This window comes from Papio anubis, chromosome 19 (genome assembly GCF_008728515.1).
Source record: "Papio anubis isolate 15944 chromosome 19, Panubis1.0, whole genome shotgun sequence".
Taxonomy (NCBI): Eukaryota; Metazoa; Chordata; class Mammalia; order Primates; family Cercopithecidae; genus Papio; species Papio anubis.
The window spans coordinates 51,677,004-51,688,926 of record NC_044994.1 but is presented as its reverse complement, the minus strand read 5'-3'; the positions used below and the strand labels follow the sequence as shown (position 1 = coordinate 51,688,926).

At 39.8% G+C, this 11,923-nt stretch overlaps 1 pseudogene; it reads right to left on the bottom strand.

Annotated features, from left to right (window-relative positions):
- Positions 1-3,068: 3,068 nt before the first annotated feature.
- Positions 3,069-5,045, bottom strand: LOC101010346 (annotated as a pseudogene).
- Between the last annotated feature and the right edge of the window lie 6,878 nt (positions 5,046-11,923).

Sequence of the window (11,923 nt, the reverse complement as noted above, 5' to 3'; positions counted from 1 at the left end):
AATGAAGCACAGGAAAAAAAGACAAATTAATAAAGCATCCGTTACCTGTAGGATGTTTGACATATGTGTGATTGGAGTCCCAGAGAGGACAGAGAATGAGACAGGAAAAAAATGCAAAAAGTAATGGCCCCAAATGGTCCAAACTTGACTACAGGTTCAAGAAACCCAACAAACACCAATGAAATAAATAAACCCATGTCAGAGATTGTCACATGCAAATTGATGAATACTAGTAATAAACAGAAAAATTTTAAAGTAGCCAGAGGAGAAAAGATACATCATGTTCAGTGGAACAAAGATAAGAATAACAGCAGACTTTATGTTCGAAATTATGTAAGCCATAATGTAATGGAAATATTTTTTAAAAACTGAAAAAAACAAACAAACAAAAAAACCCATACCTGTCAACCTAGGTTTCTTTTTCCGCAAAAATATTCTTCAAAATCAAAGCAAATGAAGACTTTCTCAGCAAACAGAAGCTGAAAGAATTCACTGTAAACAGGTTTGCACTACAAAACTAGTTAAAGGAAGTTTTTTCAGGCATAAAGAAATATCTACATTCATTCCTTTGATAAACTCATCCAGTTTTATGACTTTTAAATAGTATCATTAACCTAACAACTGCTAAGTTTATATCTCCAGCTTCAAACTCATCCCTGAACTCTATATTGATGCATACAACTGCCTGTTCAACATCTCAATTTGAGCGTTTAATAGCATCACAGACTTTACTGTGTCCCAAACTGAATATCTAACTTCCACCCACAATCTTCACCATCTGAACAAATGACATTATCCTTGAAGTGTCTCGGGCCAAAAACCCTTCAAAGTATATCCTGAATCTGACCATTTCTTTATGTTAAAAAAAAAATTTATAGATACATAATAGTTGTACATATTTAGGGAGAACATGTGATATTTCAACATAAGCATATGATGTGTAACGGACAGCGTAATTGGGATATCTGTCACCTCAAATATTTACCTTTTCTTTTTGTTAGAAGCATTCCAATTCCAATCCTCTAGTTATTTTGAAATATACAATATTATTATTAACTATATTCACCCTATTGTAATACCAAACCATAGCTCTTATTCCTTCTATATAACTGTATTTTGTACCCATTAACAAAGCCTTCTTTATCTCCCCACTCCCCACTACATTTCCCAGCCTCTTGTGACCATCATTCTACTTTTTACCTCCACAAGATCAATTTTTTTAGCTCCCACACATGAGTGAGAGTATGTAATATTTGTCTTTCTGTACCTGGCTTATTTCACTCAACCTCATGTCCTCCCATTCTATCCACGTTGTTGCAAATGACAGGATTTAATTCTTTTTATGTCTGAGTAATATTTCATTTTGTATATGTACTCTTTTTTTTATTCATCTATTGTAGCCACTTAAGTTGATTGCACATCTTGGCTGTTGTGAATAGTGCTGCAATAAACATGGGGCACAGATATCTCTTTGACATACCGAGTTATTTTATTTTGGCTACATACTCAGCAGTGGAATTGCTGAATCATTTAATAGTTACACTTTTAGTTTTTTGAGGGACCTCCATACTGTTTTTCACAATGGCTGTAATAATTTACACTCTCACCAACAGTGTATGAGCATTCCTTTTTCTTCACATCTTCACCAGCATCTGACACTTTTTGTCTTTTGGCTAAAAGCCATTTTAACTGAGGTGAGATGATACCTCATTGTGGTTTTGATTTTCATCTCCCTGATGATTAGTAATGTTGACCATTTTTAAATATACCTATTGGCCATTTATAAGTTGTCTTTTGAGAAATGTCTGTTCATATCTTTTGCCCATTTATATATATTATTTTTTGTGATTGAGTTTTTTGAGTTCCTTATATATTCTGGTTATTGTTCCCTTTTCAATTGAACAACTTGCAAATATTTTCTCCCATTCTGTAGGTTGTCTCTTTACTTTGTTAGTTGTTTCCTTTGCTGTGTGGAACCTTTTTAGCTTGATGTGACCTCATTTGTCCATTTCTGCTTTGGTTGCCTGTGCTTATGAGGTTTTACTCATGAAATCTTTGCCCAGACCAATGTCCTGGAGAATTACCCCAATGTTTTCTCCTAGGAGTTTCATAGCTTCAGGTCTTAGATTTAACTTTTTAATCCATTTTTATTTTATTTTTGTATATATTGAGAAATATGGGGTCTCGTTTTATTCTTCTGCATATGGACATCCAGTTTCCCCAGCACCACTGATTGAAGAGCGTGTCCTTTCCCCAATGTATGTTCCTGGCACCTTTGTCAAAAATTAATTGGCTGTAAATATGCAGGTTTATTTCTGGGTTCTCTAATCTGTTCCATGGGTCTACGTGTCTGTCTTTATGCCAGCACTCTGCTATTTTAGTTAGTGCAGCTTTGTATTATGTAGGTAACATGATACCCCAGCTTTGTTCTTTTTTTTTTTTTTATCAGGATTCCTTTCACTACTTGGAGTCTTCTACAGTTCCATATAAATGTTAGGATTGTTTTTTCCTTTATGTTAAGAATGTCATTGGTATTTTGATAGGGATTGCATTGAGTCCATAAATTGCTTTGGGTAGTATGGACACTTTAACAATATTATTTCTTCCAATCCATGAACATGGAATCTTTCCGTATTTTGGTGTCCACTTCAGTTTCTTTCATCAATGTTTTATAGTGTTCACTGTAGAGATCTTTCACTTCTTTGATTAAGTTTATTCCTAGATATTTTATTTTATTATCATTATTATTTTTTTTTTTTTTAGAGGTGGGGATCTCACTCTGTCACCCAAGCTGGAGTGCAGTGGAGTGATTACAAGTAGCTGCAACCTTGAACTCCTGGGCTCAAGTGATCCTTTTGCCTCAGCCTCCTGAGTGGCTAGGATTACAGGTACAATCTATGGGTCTGGCTCTTTTATTTTATGTGTAGCTATGGTAAATGGAATTGCTTTCTTGGTTTCGTTTACAGATAGTTCACTGTTGGCATATAGAAATGCTACTGATTTGTATGTTAATTTTGTATCTTGCAATTTTATTAAATTTACAGTTCTAATAGTTTTTTGGTGGAATCTTTAGGTTTTTCTAAATATAATATCATGTCATCTGAAACAACGATAATTTGATATCTGCCTTTCTCATTTGGATGTCCTTTCTTTCTTTCTCTTATTTAATTGCTCTGGCTAAGACTTCTAGAACTACGTTGAATAAAAGTGGTGAAACTGGGCATCCTTTCCTTGTTCTAGATCTTAAGGAAGGTTTTCAGTTTTCCCTGTTCGGTATTATATTAGCTGTGGGTTTGTCAAATATGGTCCTTGTTGTGTTGAGGTATATTCTTTCTATATGTAGTTTGCTGAGAGCTTTTATCCATTTCTTCTACTTTTTCCAACTTATTGGCATATAGTTGCTCATAATAGTCTGTGATGATCCTTTGAATTCCTGTGGTAACAGTTGTAATGTCTCCTTTTGTCTATAATTTTATTTGGGCCTTCTCTCTTTTCTTCTTAGTATAGCTAAAGGTTTGCCAGTTTTGTTTACCTACTGTTTTTTTCAGTTTCAAATTTTATTCATTAACTGAAAAGGTAGACAAAATGTTTACTTCTAATTGAATTGAAATTTATCTGAAACAAGTAACTTATTTCAAGCAACTTATTGTACAGTCCATTATCCATTTAAAAATATTTTTTCTTCCAAAAAACTGCATTGAAAGACTAAAAACTTCTTTTACATTGCATAAAAGCGAGATGCAGACTTCTGATGTAAATTTATTTAACTGTCAACTTCGACGATAAAGATGAGAGGTTCCCATCTTTCACAAGGGTTCACAGTTCCATTAAATGATACAAAAAAATCTTCTGTTTTCCTCCGATACAAATTCAAAGCCTCCATTCATGTTTCTGACAGCAGTACCACAAACTCGATGCTGATACTAGGTTACTTCTTTTTCTTTCCTTTCCTTTTTTTCCTTTCCACTCCTTATTGAAGACTTTGGTCACCACCTCCTGTTTTTTGTGTCCTCCTTTTTAGTTTCGGTGTTATTTCTGCTGCATACAACATTACTGACTTACATGACAGGAACTGTACAAGGGAGAGGCCGCCATCTTCCTGTTTGAGCTGGACCCGGACTCTGTCTCTGTATTGGACATCATGATTCCATTCTCTAGAGTACATTTTATTTTTCTCAAGAAATACATTAAGTCCAACTTCTGAACACACATCTTGAATCTCTGTAGCTGTAGGATTTTCAACAGCCTCACTTACGGGGATTCGCCTTCCCTCTGCGATGGTCTTACTACTTAAATAAGCAGGATAGATACAAATAAACCTGTCCTGGTTGGCCGGGAACCATGCGGCAGTTAAAGCCATCTTCACAAGAGTCCAAACAGCAACCTTATTTACCTATTTTTTTAAAAAAACCTTTTTTCATTGATCTTTTGTAATTTTCTTTAGTCTCAATGTTTTAATTTCTGCTCTGGTCATAAATTTTTCTAGTAATTTTGCCTTTGGTTTGCTCTTGCTTTTCTAGTTAGGTTATTTGAAGTCTTTCTGTATTTTTAATATAGGTGTTTATTGCTGTAAATATTCCTCTTTATATTGCTTTTGCTATATCACGGGTTTGGGTATGGTGTTTCCATTTTCATTTGTTTCAGGAAATTTTAAAATTTCCTTTTTCATTTCGTGACCAGTGACCATTCAGGAGCATGTTTAATTTCCATGTATTTGTGTGGTTTTCAAAGTTCCTCTAGTTATGGATTTCTATTTTTATTCCATTGTGGTCAGAAAAGATACTTGATATAGTTTTACTTTTTAAAAATTATTTGAGACTTGTTTTGGGACCTAACATATGGTCTATCCTCAAGAAAGTTCTGTGTGCTGAGGAGAAAAATGTGTATTCTGCAGCTGTTGGATAAAAATGTTCTGTACATGTCTATTAGGTTTGATTTGTCTGTAGTGCAGATCAAGTTCCATCTTGCTCTGTCGCCCGGGCTGGAGTGCAGTGGCGCGATCTCGGCTCACTGCAAGCTCCGCCTCCCAGGTTCACGCCATTCTCCTGCCTCAGCCTCCCAAGTAGCTGGGACTACAGGCGCCTGCCACCTCGCCCGGCTAATTTTTTGTATATTTAGTAGAGATAGGGTTTCACTGTGTTAGCCAGGATGGTCTCAATCTCCTGACTTGGTGATCTGCCCGCCTTGGCCTCCCAAAGTGCTGGGATTATAGGTGTGAGCCACCGCACCCAGCTGAATATGATTGTTTAGTAAGGTAAATGCATCAGGTGTCTGGGCTATCAAAATAAAATAGAAAATTGCTGCCGTATGTGTAGGATCAAAACCAAGGCTGGTGGCTTTAGCGCCTTGCATATAATGCTCAACAAAATGTTAATGTTGATCAGCCTCTGACATCATTCACTTTTCACCCCACCCAAATCTGACTTCTGCCCCTCCATTAAACCAGCTCTCACCCTGGTCACCAGTGAGATGCTTTTTCTTTTTTTCCATGATCTCATGGCTGCATACATAGATCTCTCCCTCCCTGGGTGATATGGAGGATGTTGAGGAGTCCATATCACCCCTCTGATGGAGGAGTCCGTACCACCCCTCTGTCCTGGATTCCTCCTGCAGTTCAGCCACTTCTCATCATGCTCTTTTGTGGACTTCTCCACTCACCCTTTCAATGTTGGCATTCCCCAAAGTTCTGTCTTCTTTGCTTCTGAGAAACAGGAAATTATTGTGGATCACCCCAGGTCATTCTCTAGTCTAATACCTTGAGAAGTGTGCTGGGTGTTTCTGCTAACTGAACCTAACAGATTCCCGTATCAGAATGCATTTGGAAAGTGAGAAGGCATTACCTATTAAACATCAGGCATCCACAACTCCCTAGAAGTTCCATCACTTCTTTGGACTTTATAAGGATCCTCTCATCTCAATTTTCCACCTTGAGGATCTTACTCAGTCTGGAGAAAGTCTAGAAATGTGTAAGAGAAGTTTCTTCTCTTCTCATGAGAAGCATGTGGTCAGAGAGGTCATCCTGGAAGCAACAGACTGAAGAGGTTCTTTGAAAACAAAATTTAGGCCAGGTGCAGTGGCTCACACCTGTAATCCCAACACTTTGGGAGGCCAAGGCAGGCAGATCACCTGAGTTCGGGAGATCGAGACCAGCCTGGCCAACATGGCAAAACCCCATCTCTACTAAAAATACAAAAATCAGCCGGGTGTGGTGGTGCATGCCTGTAGTCTCAGCTACTCAGGAGGCTGAAGCACAAGAATGACTTGAACCCAGGAGGTGGAGGTTGCAGTGAGCCAAGATCATGCCACTGCACTCAGCCTGGGCAACAGAGTAAAACTTGGCTCAAAAAAAGAAGACAAAAGAAAATTTAAAGCTGGCATGGTGGCTCACACCTGTAATCCCAGCACTTTGGGAGGCTGAGGCGGGTGGATCACCTGAGGTCAGAAGTTTGAGACCATCCTGGCCAACATGGCAAAAACCCCTTCTCTACTAAAAATACAAAAATTAGCCAGTTGTGGTGCTGGGTGCCTGTAGTCTCAGCTCCTTGAGAGGTGAGGCAGGAATTGTTTGAACCTGGGAGGCAGAGGCTGCAGTGAGCCGAGGTTGCGCCACTGCGCTCCAGGCCGGGCAACAGAAGGAGACTCCATCTCAAACAGGAAAAGAAAAGAAAATTTAAAAACACAGAGAAGGCCATTTTCCATGGGAAGTGTTTTTCCACTTAGTTTCTTATAGTCAACATTACTTTCAACGCCTTTGAGTGCAGCAGCCTGCCTTGCTCCTGATGGCCAGGGAGCAAATAAAAAGCCACCCCTTTGTAAATTATGACTTTCTACACACGTGTCAGGAAGCTTTTGTATGGACCATTGTTCAGTTTAAAAAATATTTAAAACCCTTTTTTTATTCACTTAGCCATTAAAAATCAGAGTAGAGACCGGGCGCGGTGGCTCACACCTGTAATCCTAGCACTTTGGGAGGCTGATACTGGCAGATCATGAGGTCAGGAGATCAAGACCACAGTGAAACCCTGTCTCTACTAAAAATACAAAAAATTAGCCAGGCACGGTGGCAGGCGCCTGTAGTCCCAGCTACTTGGGAGGCTGAGGCAGGAGAATGGTGTGAACCCAGGAGGCAGAGCTTGCAGTGAGCCGAGATCGCACCACTGCATTCCAGCCTGGGCGACGGAGCGAGACTCCGTCTCAAAAAAAAATCAGAGTAGAAAACATAACATTTTAGGGATAAAAATAGAAAAAATGGTATTTCAATGCTCTTTTTCATGTTTGTTTCCTATGTTAATTGAAAAGGCATCTGGCCTATGAACCATGTATGAAGTGGGACCATGAGGTATGGGGGACTAAAATGTACCATCTGAAGGATGATTTGTGAAATTTGAGAATGAATCACAGGACTCCCCTTGGGTCTTTAATCCACTATCAAGCTCCAGTTGACTATTCCTTGTGTTACCAGGTAGGAGGAGCTCTATCTAAATGGCAGGCTGATTCTGTTAGGCTGTGTTTCTTCTTTAGTGAGAAGTCAAAATCAATCCATCTGCCTTTAAATCCACTGATCGAATCAAGAGAGCTTGAAACTGATAACCAAGAGGGAGGGGGAATGTATACCCAGACGCAAGAAATTAACCAGATGCTGGAAAGGATATCAGGCATGTCCAGTGAAACAGAAAAATAACAGAGGAAGCTCCCAATAATTCTCAGGGAGAGGAAGAAACTCAGGCGTTTCTATACCATTGCACAAATCAAGGCAAGTAGATAAAAATTAAATTGAGATTTTTAAAAAGAGAGGAATTCTACCCCATAGATAGGGTTGAGAAATGAGACTTAACAAAGGAATATGGCAATAGAAGGTTGCATGTTTTCTTCAGACATAAACACTTAATAAAAATGCTACGATGTAGGTATAGACAAACGAATTCTAAAGTTGATAGAGGCAAAAGACCTAGAATAGCCAATACAATATTTAAGGAAAAAACTCCAAGCTGGAAGACTGACACTACCCAAGTTCAGGACTTACTATAAAGCTACAGTAATCAAGACGAGGTAGTATTGGTAAAAGAATGGACAAATTGATCAATAGAACAGAATAGACAGCCCAGAAATCCACATAAATATAACCAACTGATCTTTGACAAAGGAGCAAAAGCAATAGAGTGGAGAAAAGATAGTGTTTTTAACAAATGGTGTTGGAAGAACTAGACATTCACATGCAAAAACACTTAATCTAGACACAGATCTTACACCTATAGAAATTAACTCAAAATAGATCACAGTCCTAAATGTAAAACACAAAACTATAAACTTCTAGAAGATAACATAGGAGAAAATCCAGATAACCTTGGACATGGTGATGACTTTTTAGATATAGCCCTAAAGGTATGATCCACTAAAGAGATAACTGGTAAGCAGGACTCCATTAAAATTAAAAACCTCTGCTCTGTGAAAGACAATGTTAAGGGAATGAGACTAGCAACACACTGGGAGAATATACATGGCAAAAGACACATCTGAAAAAAAGGACTATTATTCTAAACATACAAGGAACTCTTAAAACTCAACAGTAAGAAAATAACCCAATTTAAAAATGGGGCCAGGCATGGTGGCTCATGCCTATTATCCCAGCACTTTGGGAGGCCGAGGCAGGCGGATCACTTGAGGTCAGGGGTTTGAGGCCAGCCTGGCCAACATGGTGAAACCCTGTCTCTACTAAAAACACAAAAATTAGCTGGGCGTGGTAGAGGGCGCCTGTAATCCCAGCTACTTGGGGGGCTGAGGCAGGAGAATGGCTTGAACCCAGGAGGCGGAGGTTGCAGTGAGCCAAGATCATACCACTGCACTCCAACCTGAGTGAGACTTTGTCTCAAAAAAAAAAAAAGAGCAAAAGACGTGAACAAATACCTCACCAAAGAAGAAGGTATACAGATGGCAAATAAATATGAAAAGATGTCCAACATCATATGTCATTAGAGAATTGCAAATTAAAACAATGACATACCTATTAGAATGACCAAAATCCAAAACACTGAGAACACGAAATTATGAAGAGGAAGTAGAGCAACAAAAGCTGATTAATCGCTGGCGGGAATGCAAAATGGTACACCTGCTTGGGAAGACAGTGTGGCCATTTCTTACAAAACTAAACACAGTTACCGTATGATCCACCAATCGTGGATTGTTTCTTGGTATCTACCCAAGTGAGTCTGCAAACTGATGTCCACACAAAAACCTGCACCACTGAGGTTGCGCCAGGGCACTCCAGCCTGGCTAACAGAGCAAGACTCCGCCTCAAAAAAAAAAAAAAAAAATACATAGAGAAAACTTAAATGTACATTACTAAGTGAAAAAAAAAACAAAAAACAAAAAACAAAAAAAAAAGCCTACTTGAAAAGGCTGCATACCATGATTCCAACTATATGACATACTGGAAAAGGGAAAACTCTGGAGACAGTAAAATAATCAGTGGTTGAAGGTAGGGAGGGCTGAATAGGTGAAGCACAGGGAATTTTTTTATGGCCATGACACTATTCTGTATGGTGCTATGATGGAGGATAGATGTCATTACACATTTGTCCCAATCCATAGAATGTACAGCACCAAGAGTGGATCTCAGTGTTAACTATGGACTTTGGGTGATAATGATGCATCAGTGTAGGTTAATTGATTGTAACAAATGAATCACTCCGGTGGGGTGGTAAGTAGTAGTAGAGGCTGTGCCTGTGTAGGGGTAGGAGGTATATGGGAAACTTCTATACTTTCCATTCAATTTTGCTATGAACCTAAAACTGCTCTCAAAAATAAGGCCTATTAAAGAAAATATCCTGCAGTATGGCAGAAGCTAAACACTAGTAGGGAAATCACTAAACCTGAGAAGAGGCAGATGACAGAGAGCGTTTGGGTGATGGGACTGTAGAAGAGAGGAAGGCCAGAGGGAATCCTACAAAAGAAGGCCTGGCCACAGCACATGTGTAGCTAGCGTTTTTTCCCTCCTGGCACAGAACTGGTGCAGAAACAAGACTCAGTGTAAAAGAGGTTTCTGTCCCCCTGCACCATCCTGAAGCTTCATGCAGCTAAAAGCAAGATCCCTGGGGAAAAATGTCCCTGCCATAGGATATGTCTGCAACAATCTAGGCAGGGAGACTTAAAATTCAGAGAAAATATAGGTAGAATTTTATGGCCAAAGACAATAGAGAAGAGTGTTCAAGACAATTGGGAGGCTTTAATTAATTCTAAGTACTCAAATTCAGTGATCGTGAAGAAGAAATAGTAAAGCTCTGTTTGATTAAATCCAGGCATCCAATAAACTCTTGACCTGCCCTGATGCTAATTCTGGAGATAGGGAAACTGAGTCTGAATTTGTTAAAGATTCCCTGTTTGGTAGGTTGAGGCAGGGCTTAAATCATGGTGTGACTCCCAACTCCTTCTATCCTATCCCACCCCATACTCCTCATTTGAAATGAAGAGAACCTTGCCAGGTGCAGTGGCTCACCCCTGTAATCCCAGCCCTTTGGGAGGCCAAGGCGGGCAGATCACGAGGTCAGCAGATTGAGACCATCCTGGCTAACACGGTCTCAATAAAAATTGAGAATGAAACCCCGTCTCTACTAAAAATATAAAAAATTAGCCAGGCATGGTGGCGGGCGCCTGTAGTCCCAGCTACTCGGGAGGCTGGGGCAGGAGAATGGCGTGAACCCGGGAGGCAGAGCTTGCAGTGAGCCGAGATCGCACCACTGCACTCCAGCCTGGGTGACAGAGCAAGACTCTGACTCAAAAAGAAATAAAGATTACTTGATGAACACAAGTGGTAAAGGATGGATCTCCGCCCAGAAGCTCAGGATGAGACTAAGTTGATCGCCCAGTGCCCTGGGCCAAAGGCTACTTTGTAAGATGAGGGCTCACCTGGAAATCAAGTGCCCATTCAGAGAGGTTAGCAATCATCTTAGTGGAGGAAATGGTGGCAAGAGGATGACACATAGATGCAGTGTGTTTCTGGTTTCTTCTTATGCAATCTGAAAATAACTTCATGAAGCCGAGAAGGAAGATATGAACAGTCAAGCATCCTAATCACATTTATTCTCAACTAATGTGTGCAGACGTCTGTTTCTCGGTGGTTCTCAATACTGACCACACATTAGTCACCTAGGGAGGTTTTTTTAAAAGACCAGATGCCCAGGTTTGCTTCCTCTAAATTAGAGATTCTCCTACCTTGCTAACTTAGAAAGGTTAGGCTTCCTTCTCTTCCCAACAACGTTTCATTTGCCCAGACTTGCTGGGACAGTGGCAGGTCCAGAATCTCAATAGAAGAGCGATTTAGTGCCCACAATCTGGTTGTTGGTTTGTGCATGTCTGCAGGAGCTGTTTTTCTAGGATTTGCATAATGTTAACATATTGTCAAGGGGGAAAGGGGTGGAAGAGCAGGACTCAGGCCTGTGGCTTAGGAAATCAACCACAGGTTCCACCACTCACCTCTTGAAAAAACTGAAGCTCACCCTACCCCGTAGTAGAAACTTTCCAATCTGGATGAAAACCTAAATTGATCTCAAAGGCAGTATGGCAAATGCCATTTAACTTCTTCCTAAGTGTCTTCTTATAGCACAGTGTCGCCTTTGTGGATACACCGGGCTGCTTCCTGAAATCCTTGCATCTGTTTTTTTATAGTTTGTATTCTTCCTTCTCAGTGGGTATTACCTGTCTGGCCATTGTCTACCAGAAACCCTCTACTCTGATGCTTCTAAGCTGTTGCGAAGTGGAAAAGCAGTTGTGTAACCATGTGAGAAATGTGTCACATGAACATTGAAAAGTGCCCAATAAGAGGTTCTACCTGATGAATCAACTGCAAGCAGCTTGGATGTTCTAGTGCTGATTTTGTCTGCTCAGATATATCCTTGGTTCGTGTTGATATATTCCAGACACTGAGGTT